The following is a 13,913-nucleotide window of genomic DNA, read 5'->3' as shown; positions in this document are numbered from 1 at the left end:
TTCTGAGGTTGGCAAAATGAGTGTCAGCTTGCTGGTATCCCATGTGGGAATGGCGACCAGTCCAGGATTGTGCCCAACAGCCCAGGAGACTACTTTTGCAGGAACAACACTCTGTACAAAGTATGATCCCGATGGATGGATGGAGCACACAATTCCACTGCATTCTGAATCCCAATTCAGACTTTGTACATTTCTTTCTGTGTATTAAATGAGGAATTTGAATGAATAAAGGTATAAACTGCAGACAAGTCCGAAGTTCATGAACATATCATGCCAGCAGCCAGTGTTTCAGAGAAGAAGCAGGAATAGAAGGTCCATGATGCTTCAATTGTGACATCATTTCACACAAACATGGCGGGTGTGTTTTTCTGTTCAGCTATTCTCTCTCAGCTCTGTGACATCAGTCGATTCGACGTCTGGTAATTTCCTCAGAGATTACTTTGAAACTATGATTGTAGAAATATTATGTAATGCCTGTTCCTTAATCCTGCAGCAAAGCACTCGGGCTGGAGCCATCGCCTTCAACAGGCCTGGATCATCCTTGCAGGCCTGGGGGGAGGCTTTGAGAAGATGAAACAACCAACGGGGTTGGAACAGATGGCTTGGCACAGATATTTATTCATTTTTCACGGAAATTACTTCCAAGGGATTTTTAAACAGCAAATGTAATCTCACCCAAACGTTTCACTCATATGAAGTTAAAGCTTGCCATTGTACTTCATCTTCACTCTATTTTTGGATGGAGTAAGTAATTACAAAACACTTGGCTTGCATATTCCGCCAATCACAGCAACCAGCCACAGGCAAACAGCGAAGTATTCGAGGAAGAATCAGTTATAGCTGCAGCCCAGCTGTTACCGAGAAAGCTGTGAATATGGATTCACAGCCCAAGGAACATTAAACAAGCAATACAGATGGTGATGGCTTGATTAAAATCTATGGACAGAGAGAGAAAGTGTTCGTTGGTTGTTATGCTTCAGAATGTGGAACGGAGCCCTCCCAGGTCTGTGTGTGTGTGTGTGTGTGTGTGTGTGTGTGTGTGTGTGTGTGTGTGTGTGTGTGTGTGTGTGTGTGTGTGTGTGTGTGTGTGTGTGTGTGTCGTTGATTTGTATCTACATATGTGAGTTTCACAATGTGGAATGCAGTCCGCTCAGGTCGGGCTCAAAGTTCCCACCTTCATTTTGGGAAGGGGTCACGATTCATGGACCAAGATGTGAAGTTTTCTGTTCTCAAAGTTTCGTGTCGAGGGCTCTCTTTAGGATTGTTGCTGAACCTCAGTGTTGTTACCTCAGTGTTGCCCAGGTAAAACACGGAATTGTAAAGCCTCTGAATTGTAAAACGGAATTGTAAAAAAACCCCTCTGCTACCACCACGAGGTGGTGCTACATGGCACAAATTCACGTCGATAATTTGCACCACCCCATCCCGCCCCATACACTTCCACGTGATGCCGCAGCTACATCACCGATGTTAACCCCCACACAAGGTTGTATTTGCACCCTGAGTTTGGAGATCGAAATGTAAAAGACGTGGCTGAGCATAAGAGAGAGAGAGAGAGAGAGAGAGAGAGAGAGAGAGAGAGAGACAGAGAGAGAGACAGAGAGAGACAGAGAGAGAGAGACAGAGAGAGAGACACAGAGAGAGAGAGAGAGAGAGAGAGAGAGAGAGAGAGAGAGAGAGAGAGAGAGAGACAGAGAGAGAGACAGAGAGAGACAGAGAGAGAGAGACAGAGAGAGAGACAGAGAGAGAGAGAGAGATAGATAATGTTGATGTGGGCCGGGGTTCAGTGGCGATAACGGCCACTAGGGGGAGCAGTAGAGTCGTTTCCACCGAACACCACGGAATTTATGTCGTGATCGGATAAGTCCGAAAGGTCACGGGTCACTTAGCGGACCGTGGTAGCCAATATTTCGAAGGTGTGGGGTAGAGTTAATTGCCTGATTTCAATATACATAAGTACCCACGTCGTCCAACTACCGGGGAAAACGACACCCTCGACAGACCTCGTGCGGAACAGAACGTTTACCGAGCCCGATCCGGGTGTAAACCGAGGGGGGATAAGCAAGATCCGTCGATCCAAACGAACAATTTATGGGACAAATGGCTTCACTAATTCTCAAGACGCACCGTGCTGGGTCAATGGGAGAAAGCACAGAAAACGAGGTGGTACATTTAACAGGGGTTTATTTATCAGTGGGCAGGAGCAGGGGAGCACACAAAGGGCAGAGTTATCCAAATATGAAAATTGTAATGTATAATGAACACAGGGCACTGAGACAGTTTCTACTTAACAGACTGGGCCCACGGACACACACACACACACACACACACACACACACACACACACACACACACACACACACACACACACACACGGACCTCAATGGCCGCGGCCTTTATTTGCACCTGTCCGCCTCGTGCTGTGGTCTGGTCAATCTTGTCCGGTGGCGGGACTCGAACCCTCTGCCAACAACGCGACACCAAGGATGCAGCGGACGCCAGCTAGCACGGGAACGGACCAGACGAGCACCCGCGGGTAGACGAGAACACCAGCAGGCAAGACGAGGATTCTTCTCCTTCTCCTCTTTCTTTAAGATGCGGCGTACCTTCTTCAACGACAGCTCGCCACCTCGTCTTATTCTTCCCCTCCCCCACGGGTCGAGAAAAAACGCTCTGAGGTACTCGCCTCCCGATTGGACGAGGAGTTGTCAGGCTACTCGTGTCCGCCATTGATTGGACGAGCTCACGGTGGGCGGAGGGAACCTCACCCCTGTACGTGAGATGCTGCACGTGGACGATGGATGGCGATGGTGCGAAAACGAAGGATGAAGATTGAAGATATAAAAAAAAACCTGACTATAAAAGTAACTCGTAGTGCGCACATGTAATTAACCCATGAGACAGAAGGATGGGGCCCTGACTATCAACACATACTTATAGAAATCACTGAACTATGGGGGCTGCTGTCTGTTTGCGAATGGCTTCCAGATTCATAACAATATATATATATATATATATATATTTTCCGAGTTTGTGGTTTTGTGTCGCGCTATCATCGACTTTGTTCTGCGCTCGAGTAACGTGATATTCGGCTTACATTATCTCAAAGACCATATGAGGTGCATGGTACAAAAAAACGTAAATAAAATGGTTCTGAAACAGTGAAATCGTATTCCACTTACTGCATTAAAGTAAAATTACTACTGATAATCTGCATCAGTTACTTTCTCAAACACACCCACCCCAACATGTCTCGCAGAGCGCGGGTTATGTATATATATATATATATATATATATATATATATATATATATATATATATATATATATATATATATATATATATATATATATATATATATATATATATATATATATATATATATATATATATATATATATATATATATATGTATGTTGTTGTTCATCTTTCAGCTGCTCCCGTTAGGGGTCGCGACTGTGAGGGGATTTGGCATAGGTTTTATCTTTGAAGTGGTTGTACCACTCTTTTATCTGTGTGGTGCCCATTGCTTCGTTCCCGAAGGACTGATGAATGTTGAGGATCGTTTCCACTTGGGAATCGCCAAGCTTTACACAAAATTTGATGCAGTAGCATTGTTCAAGTTTTCTGTCATTTTATCAAAAACGAAAATCCGACGGCGCTCACTTACACTTCCTCACTCATCGGTGGTCTGTCGGCGACTGACAGCTTCTGCAGGCGGGAAAATATTCACGCATACGGATTCGGATCGCCTACATATGTGCACCAAACCACGCCTCCCTAGCTTCATTTGTTTACGCACGAAAAATTAAGGTTGGATACTTTTTGAACACACCTCATATATATATATATATATATATATATATATATATATATATATATATATATATATATATATATATATATATATATATATATATATATATATATATATATATATATATAGGTCCAAGTGGTCCAAAGCTCTAAAAGGTCAAGGGCCGAATCTCTCTGAAGGGTGTAAGTGGTCTGAATGCTATTACGGTCTGAGCGGTCTAAAAAGGTGGAAAGGTCTGAAGGTTCCGGAGGTCAAAATGATATTAAAGGTCAAATGGATGAAGGGATCTTAAGGTGTGTGAAGTGTTAAAATTGTCTTAAATGTAAAAAGACATATTGCAGCTCTTTAAGGTAAAAGGAGTCTTAATGAATCCAAATCTTTGGAGTCCTCTGTGTATTTTGGATCATCAGGGTCTTTTGGGTCCTCTGGTTCTTTTGGTTCCTCAGGGTCTTTTGAGTCATCTGCATATTTTGGGTCCTCAGGATCTTTTGGGTCCTCAGGGTCTTTTGGGTCCTCATGGTCTTTTGGGTCATCATGGTCCATTGGTCATTTTGGTTTTGGGGGTTATTGGGGTATTTTGGGTCCTCAGAGTCTTTTGGGTCATCAGGGTCTTATGGGTCATCTGCATCTTTTTGGTCTTTAGTGTCTTTTGGGTCGTCAGGGTCTTTTGGGTCATGCTCCAGTGGTCATTTTGTTTTTTGCGATCATAGAGGTATTTTTGGTCGTCGGAGTCTTTTGGGTCCTCAGGGTCTTATGGGTCATCTGCATCTTTTGCGATTCATGTTTTTTTTTGGGTCATCAGGGTCTTTTGGGTCCTCAGTATCTTTTGGTCCTCAGGGTCTTTTGGGTCCTCATGGTATTTTGGATCCTCAGGGTCGTTTGGGTAATCATGATCCATTGGTCATTTTGGTTTTTGGGGTCATTGGGGTATTTTGGGTCCTCGGAGTCTTTTGGGTCCTCAGGGTCTTTTGAGTCATCTGTATCATTTGGGTCATCAGTCTTTTGGGTCATGATGGTCCATTGGTCATTTTGGTTTTTGGGGTCATTGGTGTATTTTGGATCATCAGGGTATTTTGGGTCCTCAGAGTCTTTTGGGTCCTCAGAGTCTTTTTGGTCATCATGGTCCATTGGTGTTTTTGTTTTTTGGGGTCATTGGGGTATTTTGGGTCCTTGGAATCTTTTGGGTCCTCAGGGTCTTATGCATCTTTGGGGTCTTTTGGTCCTCTGACTTTTTGGGTCATCATGGTCCATTGGTTATTTTGGTTTTTTGGGGTCATTGGGGTATTTTGGGTCCTCGGTGTATTTTGGGTCTTATGGGTCCTCAGGTTCTTATGGGTCAAGTGCAACTTTTGGGTCATCATGGTCCATTGGTCATTTTGGTTTTTGGGGTCATTGTGGTCTTTGGTTCCTCAGGATCTTTGGGGTACTCAGGGTCTTATGGGTCTTTGGGGTATTTTGTGTCCTCGGGGTCTTTCGGGACTTTGGGGGTCTTAAAAGGTATTCAACGGTCGAAAGAGTTTCGGCATGGATGCCTGGTGACCCTAAGTCATGGACTTAGGGTGGCTGGTTCATGGTTTCAGCGCCCACAAGCTCATCGCTGGACTTGGTATTCCAACGCTGGCGGTGTGGCAAAGGAGATTGACCATGTCCTCATTGACGGTCGTTGGAGGATGATCCAGAACTGCAGGGTCTACCGGAGTGCTCAGTTCCTCAATACTGACCACAGGCTTGTTGTAGCAACTCTAAAGCTGCACCTTAAATCCTGGAGAATGGTACCATCCCAGCCGAGGCTGGATGTTGCCAAGCTCAGGGATGAGAGAGCAGCTGAGGAGTTTGCGAACAGGCTGAGTTGACACTTGGGGGGTCCTGAAGAGTCAGGTCAGGTTCGATCTGTGACCTGCTACAGGTACCATGTAAAGCTGTACTAACCTGTTCCATGGTCGGGTTGTCGGCGACTAAACCGTCTCCCCCACCAGGTTTTCTGGTGAGGAGGGTGTTTGGATATGGACACCCAGCAGGATTAAAAACAAAACCTGTCAAAGGGCGGAGGAGCTCCTTGTGAGCCAACGGCCATCCATATCTAGTGCCCAACTGTGTCTGCGGACGTCCTCCTGCAGTTGGGTCACTTCTTATTAGGAGGTTGGTGGCAGGATTTGCACTCCGGCCACCGTAAAACCCTTCATTCCGCAAAACGCAAAAACGCAAAAAAATCTGAAAACCCACTCCGTGGGAGTACCTCCTGTGCAGCTTCCCTTCGCAGGGCAGCTCACCGGATGACGGGATTGGGGCAAAGCCTTCGGGACCCCCAATCTTTGATAGGAGGGAAACCACGAGGTAACATCCCTGGGTCAGATTGCGGGAGAGTGTGTCGGAGTGGTGCTGAGGTGTCGTCCACCAGACGGCGGTCTCCTTGGGTTAACCTGAGGCGGTCCCTTCGGGTGGGTGCCTGGAATGTCCTATCCCTAAGAGAGGATGATCACCTGTCTCTGTTATCATCTGAGCTCAAGCGTTTGGACATCGGGATTGCAGCTCTCTCTGAGGTTCGGAGACCGGATTGCGGCGAGATAATGGTGGGTGGTTACACCTACTATTGGTCTGGTCGCTCTGATGGTTACCATACCCAAGGAGTTGCTGTAGCTGTGTCCAATAAGCTGACCCCAATGATAATTGAGGTAACACCGGTCAACGAGCATATTATGAGATTAAGGATTCGTCACTCCTTAGGTGTCATTTCCCTGGTCTCTGTTTATGCTCCTACTGAGGCGAGTGATCTCACCGTGAAGGATGCATTCTACGCCACACTCGAGTCTGTGGTTGATCAGTGCCCCAGACGAGATACACTTCTAGTCTTGGGGGATTTCAATGCATCGACTGGAACTGATAGGGACGGTTATGAGGTGTGTGTTGGTCCCCATGGGTCATGAACTATGAACCAGAATGGCACTAAGTTCCTTGACTTTGCAAGAAGTCATGGACTTAGGGTGGCTGGTTCATGGTTTCAGCGCCCACAAGCTCATCGCTGGACTTGGTATTCCAACGCTGGCGGTGTGGCAAAGGAGATTGACCATGTCCTCATTGACGGTCGTTGGAGGATGATCCAGAACTGCAGGGACTACCGGAGTGCTCAGTTCCTCAATACTGACCACAGGCTTGTTGTAGCAACTCTAAAGCTGCACCTTAAATCCTGGAGAATGGTACCATCCCAGCCAAGGCTGGATGTTGCCAAGCTCAGGGATGAGAGAGTAGCTGAGGAGTTTGCGAACAGGCTGAGTGGACACTTGGGGGTCTGGGTGCTTTGGGGGTCCTGAAGAGTTGTGGAGCGCCTTCAAGACCACCGTCCTTGATGTTGCCGGTGGATGCCTTGGAGCTCACCGCAGGGCAAAGAAGAATTTTGTCTCTCAAGGGACACTGGATACCATTGACCAGAGTCGCAGGGCCAGGCTGAATGGCAGAGCTGAGCTGTTCAGGGAGCTGAGGCGTAAAACTGTACGTGCACTGAGGGTGGACAAGGAGGCCTATGTGCGAGGAATCTGTGAGGGGGTAGAGCATCACCTGTGGACAGGTGATTCTCGTCCCACTTACAGGGGAATTCGCGCATTACGTTCATCCAAGCCCATCCCTCGGAGCACTACAGTTCGAGCAGAGAGTGGTAGGCTCTTGACAGAGGAGTCTGAAGTGAAGGCCCGCTGGGCCGGTTACTTTGAGCGGTTGTACCAGGCTGATCCCCCAACTGTCGAGTTGGACGTCAAGGGTGTTACAATCCCTGTTGCTGAACCTCCAATCAACTGTGGTCCACCCACCCTTGTGGAAACACGGGCTGCGGTGAACCAGTTGAAACGGGGCAAAGCTCCAGGGATCTGTGGCATCCATGCCGAACTTCTCAAGGCTGGTGGAAATGCTGCACTCGTGTCGTTGCATGCAGTTTTGTGCTCTGCCTGGAACACAGGCATCATCCCAACTGACTGAAAGAGGGGCCTTGTTGTCCCTCTCTGGAAAGGGAAGGACTGCAACAACCACCGAGGGGTGACGCTGCTCTCTGTGCCGGGCAAGGTCTTTGCTCGGATAATTCTCGATAGGGTTCGCCACCATCTGCTTGAGCACCAGCGTCCAGAGCAGTCAGGCTTTACACCAAAGAGGTCAACGATTGACCGTATCCTTGCACTTCGTGTCCTCACCGAACGCAGACGAGAGTTTCGGCAGGGGCTGCTTGCAGCCTATGTTGATCTCTGTAAAGCGTTCGATTCAGTGAATCGGGATGTCCTCTGGAGGATTCTTGGTCTTCGTGGGGTGCCACCAAAACTGATCGATCTGATGTCTGAACTCTACTCTGGTACTGAGAGTGCTGTGAAGTGTGGTGGTACCATCTCTGACTTATTTCCAGTTGTTACTGGAGTTCGTCAGGGATGTGTACTTGCCCCCACACTTTTCAGCACTTGTATGGACTGGATTCTAGGGAGGATGTCGGAGAGATCAAGTTGCGGCGCGTCATTTGGGAATGTCAAGATCTCGGACCTTGACTTTGCAGATGATGCAGTCATCTTTGCGGAGACTTTAGACATCCTCTTGGGGGCCCTCGAGGTGCTGAATGAGGAGTCGGAGCCGTTGGGATTACGGGTTTCTTGGGTCAAAACTAAGATCCAGGCTTTCGGTGACATCTTGGATGCTGCTGTCCTGTCTGTGTCTGTTTGTGGTGAGGATGTTGAGGTCGTGGAGAGATTCACTTACCTTGGCAGTGATATTCATGTCTCTGCTGGCTGCGAGTCAGAGGTCAATAGACGTCTGGGTCGGGCCTGGGGAGTCATGGATTCACTGGATCATGGGGTGTGGCGCTGCCGGTACCTGTGCGGGAGGACGAAAGTCCGAGTCTTCAGGTCCTTGGTACTTCTAGTCTTGCTCTATGGGTGCGAGACTTGGACTCTGACCAAGGATCTGAGACGGAGACTTAATTCCTTTGGTACCAGGTCTCTTCGGAGAATCCTTGGCTATCGCTGGTCAGATTATGTGTCCAACGAGCGGTTGCTGAGAGAGACTCGGATGAGATTTGTTACCTGCATAGTCCGTGAGCGTCATTTGCGGCTGTATGGACATGTGGCTCGTTTTCCTGACTCTGATCCTGCTCACCGGATTCTCTCAGCGAGGGAGTCTCATGAGTGGAGGAGGCCAGTGGGTCGACCACATGCCTCATGGTTGCAACAGGTTGACCATCATCTCAAGGATATGGGGATGGGCCTGGCATCTGCCTGGGGGATGGCCAGACGGAGGCCCCTGGAGTACCGGTGGAAAGTGGACGCAGCGACGTGCTGTTCTGGCACATGCTCCCATACCTGACCTGACCCCGAGGAGGCTCAGCTTCTCTTGGAGCTCGCTCTGCGCCCATTGGCTGAAAAATGATGCATACCCTCATTTGGCACCAGGCCAGAACGAAACGCTTCATGAACGCGCGAAAAGCGTTGACAATGCCGCGAGCAGAGTGTTGTCGTGTGAAAGTGAAGGTGGGCGTTGTTGTCATTGATGTTAAAATCCTAACTATCAAAATAACTCTGCAGCTCACGAACATTTAATTCCCATTAGACTTGGGGATGGATTCTAACTGGAAACACGTACTTACCTATATAACTGTCCTATAGGGACCTGAATGTTGATTGCAGTAAGCTTCCAATTTTGTAACAATATATATATATATATATATATATATATATATATATATATATATATATATATATATATATATATATATATACATATATATATATATATACATATATATATATATATATATATATATATATATATATATATATATATATATATATATATATATATATATATATATATATTGAGAACAACTCGTACATACTATATTTTCTGCTCACCTCACAGCTTCCTTCAATTCCATCTTTGACATTAACCATGTGTTCATTGAATTTGTCATTCAAAATATATTTTCTGTTGTGGGATTTTTATCTTCACCATCAGTATCTGTCAGCTACTTTCAACAAATCACGACCTCCTCCAAGAACAATAAATCAGAATTGAGCGCGTGTAATTGATTTAGTACTGTCGATGAAATCACAGAATGATTTCACTCTTTAGCCTTTCCTGTGGTTCCATATTGAGGGACACACCAAAAATCAGTGCAATCACCTGTTTTTGAGGGAGAGTAAACATTTTAAAAATAATGACTTTTGAACAAGAGGATGAACCTGCAGGATCTAAAATCAGCCCTATCGAACCTTCAGTGACCGTGCAAGGGTCATTGCATGTTTTATGGCCGGTCGGCTGGGTGACTGATGAGGAATGCAAACGCAGTAACAGCCGTGGCCACAGAACAAAACTCTGAGCAGACAACAGAGAAGTTATTGCTCAGAAGGCTTCGCAGAGCATATGGAGGGGAACAAAAAAGCCTTTATTTCTATTCTGCACTCCTTGTCACCACCAGCATGCCCTTTTCACTTCTCTCTTCATTTGCTGATGAGAGCACTTTACTGGTGCTTGCAATCCATTCTTCTAGCTTCGTCTTCGCACAATAATAAGTTTACTCCTCTCTTTGCATTTCTATCTGAACAGTGAAAAAAATGAACAGCTCTAGGTTTCATATTCAGGCACACGTGACCTGATTTTACAAACTGGGGTTTGGGGTTTGCTGGGGTTTGGTGCCATCCACATTGGATCATAGATAATTGTTCGACTGTACAATTTATCTTTGTCCTGAATCGAGCAAAAGTTTGACAATCTTTTGAGTTGTTTCGTATGCAGCCTGTGGCTGCTGGTTGCATTATTTTATCGAACCATGGTTGTTGCCGCTGATGTAGTGCCCCTGTCACCAGTCATCTGGTACTCATCTTGCAGACCTCAGAAAGATGACAGGACATCAACCCACCTGGTGTTGTTTCAACAGGACAAGAGGGGCTGAAACTCAAGAACCTAAGATGTTAAGACAGCCACCTTAACCGTTAAACCAACACCAGGCTTATTCTTATGAGTACTTTTCCTGTTTTATAAGTGAGGTGGCAGCTCCATTAAGCTTAATCAGTCTCCACTGAGAGATCATTTTTCGATAGTTGGGAACATTGCAGGCTGTTTCCATGTCCCTCATGGACAACTTTCAAAAACAAGCTATTTTGTGCCAGTTTACTGTTTTATTTGAAGGATAGCTCAGGTCTGTGATATAATTAATTTTTTTTTTTTTTTTGCCAGAATCGAGGTTCATTAGATAGCAGCATTGAAAAGTGCAGTGTGTTAACAAACTGACAGAGGTGTTGAGGGGAACATGCAAACAATCGGACTCAGATATTACATTAAGGGAAGTGGAGTAAGCAGGGAGGGAGTGTTGGAAAGTTGAGAGGTGTGGAGGGAGAGACGATGGAGGGCATTGTGTTGCAGTTTTGAAGGATGAGAGCAGAGGATGTGAGGATAGACAAAGGGAAATGGTCACACAAAGATGAGAGGAGATGAAGGAATGAACATTAGCATGAAGCTGAGACTTCCTTTATCGAGCCTGAAGGAAGTGTTGCTCTGGATTAAAGCTCATTATAGTGGTTCTTGCTCGTTCTGAAATGATAAAGAGTATCGGCCGCTGATAATTAAAGGAACTTATTGAAAGTGCCGAAGGATTGTCACCCAACCAGCCGACTTGGAAATTTGTGAAGAAAGCAGGCAGACAAACACAGGCACAGACAAGCAGGTATCTAGTCCATGTGAGGCAGGAGGCAGCCACGTCATTTGTGGGGTGAGCAGCCAGCCAGCCAGACCATTTGTGGGGCATCAGGAAAGCAGGCCACCATCAAGTCAAAACGTTGGTGGGGCCGCAGACAGGCATGATCCAGCCAGGCCATTTGTGGAGTGTACCACATGGACATTTGTAAGGTATGCTACAAGGTCATTTGTAGCACATTTTGTGAGCCCAGAACAGGGCACAACCAGGGCCTTCCTTATGGAGGGGTGGGGGGGTAAGATTACCTGCTAAATGAGTAACGAGCAGAGGATCACAAAATATTAAAGTAAAAAAAAAATCAAGGTGATGGGGTGAGAGTGCAAGAGTGTCAATCACAGTCTCAACTGAGATGTGCCTACTGCAATGCACTGCCAGTATTGCTCATCCATTCAGATGATTTTCTCCCATAATTGAGCCAAGGAGGGTTGCTCGAGCCCCCCCCCCCAAATGTGCCAACGGCCAGGAATGATGCACCTCCAGGCTTTGGGAGATGGTGATTTAGCCAGGGTTAGTGTGAGGCCATCATTTTGGCTGTTTTGGAGGCAATTTACCCAAGTGTTTTTGAGATGGTTGGGGGGAATGTTTTGAGGCAATCGGGTGAAATGGTGTTGAGGCAGTAGGAAGCGCTGTTATTGAGGCAGTCAGGTCGTTTTTGAGGCAATTAGTCGGACAGTTTTTGAGGAAGGTGACCTGGCAGTTTTTGAGGCAGTTGGCCAGGCTGTTGTTGAGGGAGGTGGCCAGGCTGTTGTTGAGGAAATCAGCAAGGCTGATGAGGCAGTCGGCAAGGCAAGGCAAGGAAGGGATGCTGTTGAAATGGTCAGAAGGACTGCTGTTGAAGAGATGCCCTTGAAGCGATCAGAAGGGATGCTGTTGAAGTGGTCAGAAGGGATGCTGTTGAAGAGATGCTCTTGAAGCGATCAGAAGGGATGCTGTTGAAGAGGTCAGAAGGGATGCTGTTGAAGTGGTCAGAAGGGATGCTGTTGAAGAGATGCCCTTGAAGCGATCAGAAGGGATGCTGTTGAAGAGGTCAGAAGGGATGCTGTTGAAGCGGTCAGAAGGGATGCTGTTGAAATGGTCAGAAAGGATGCTGTTGAAGCGATCAGAAGGGATGCTGTTGAAGTGGTCAGAAAGGATGCTGTTGAAGCGGTCAGAACGAATCCTGTTGAAGTAGTGAGAAAGGATGCTGTTGATGTGGTGAGAATAGATGCTGTTGAAGTGGTCAGACGGGATGCCGTTGAAGCTGTCACAAGGGATGCTGTTGAAGAGGTCACAAGGGATGCTGTTGAGAGGTCACAAGGGATGCTGTTGAAGCGGTCAGAAGGGATGCTGTTGAAGAGATGCCCTTGAAGCGATCAGAAGGGATGCTGTTGAAGAGGTCAGAAGGGATGCTGTTGAAGAGGTCAGAAGGGATGCTGTTGAAGCGGTCAGAAGGGATGCTGTCGAAGCAGTCAGAAGGGATACTGTTGAAGTGGTCAGAAGGGATGCTGATGAAGTGGTCAGAAAGGATGCTGTTGAGGTGGTCAGAAGGGATGCTGATGAAGTGGTCAGAAAGGATGCTGTTGAGGTGGTCAGAAGGGATGCTGATGAAGTGGTCAGAAAGGATGCTGTTGAAGTGGTCAGAAAGGATGCTGTTGAAGTTATGAGAAGGGATGCTGTTGAAGCGGTCAGAAGGGATGCCGTTGAAGTAGTGAGAAGGGATGCTGTTGATGTGGTGATAAGGGATGCCGTTAAAGCGGTCACAAGGGATGCCGTTGAAGAGGTCACAAGGGATGCTGTTGAAGAGGTCACAAGGGATGCTGTTGAGAGGTCACAAGGGATGCTGTTGAAGCGGTCAGAAGGGATGCTGTTGAAGCGGTCAGAAGGGATGCTGTCGAAGCAGTCAGAAGGGATACTGTTGAAGTGGTCAGAAGGGATGCTGATGAAGTGGTCAGAAAGGATGCTGTTGAGGTGGTCAGAAGGGATGCTGTTGAAGTGGTCAGAAGGGATGCTGATGAAGTGGTCAGAAAGGATGCTGTTGAAGTGCTCAGAAGGGATGCTGATGAAGTGGTCAGAAGGGATGCTGATGAAGTGGTCAAAAAGGATGCTGTTGAAGTGGTCAAAAAGGATGCTGTTGAAGTGGTTGGAAAGGATGCTTTTGAAGCATTCAGAAGGAATGCTGTTGAGGTGGTCAGAAGGGATGCTGATGAAGTGGTCAGAAAGGATGCTGTTGAAGTGGTCAGAAGGGATGCTGTTGAAGAAGTGAGAAGGGATGCTGTTGATGTCGTGAGAAGGGATGCTGATGAAGTGGTCAGAAAGGATGCTGTTGAAGCGGTCAGAAGGAATGCTGTTGAAGAAGTGAGAAGGGATGCTGTTGATGTCGTGAGAAGGGATGCTGATGAAGTG

At 46.8% G+C, this 13,913-nt stretch overlaps 1 protein-coding gene across 4 annotated transcripts in view; it reads left to right on the top strand.

Moving 5' to 3' along the window:
- The window catches only part of LOC147028710 (uncharacterized), a 247,602-nt gene that overhangs the window by 134,638 nt on the left and 99,051 nt on the right, over window positions 1-13,913 (top strand). The window contains exon 5 of one of the 4 annotated variants that reach the window (XR_015057679.1): window positions 494-994. The exons of the other annotated variants lie outside the window; for them this stretch is intronic. The gene's annotated coding sequence lies outside the window, so the exon portion shown is untranslated. Of the gene's footprint in view, window positions 1-493; window positions 995-13,913 lie in introns of those variants that run through there. 4 annotated transcript variants of the gene reach the window in all.

The sequence above is a fragment of the Eptatretus burgeri genome, chromosome 4 (assembly GCF_056783735.1).
Source record: "Eptatretus burgeri isolate ZD-2024b chromosome 4, Ebu_testis_v1, whole genome shotgun sequence".
Classification (NCBI taxonomy): domain Eukaryota; kingdom Metazoa; phylum Chordata; class Myxini; order Myxiniformes; family Myxinidae; genus Eptatretus; species Eptatretus burgeri.
Note: the sequence above shows the minus strand (reverse complement) of the source record. Positions and strands in the feature narration are given on the sequence as shown.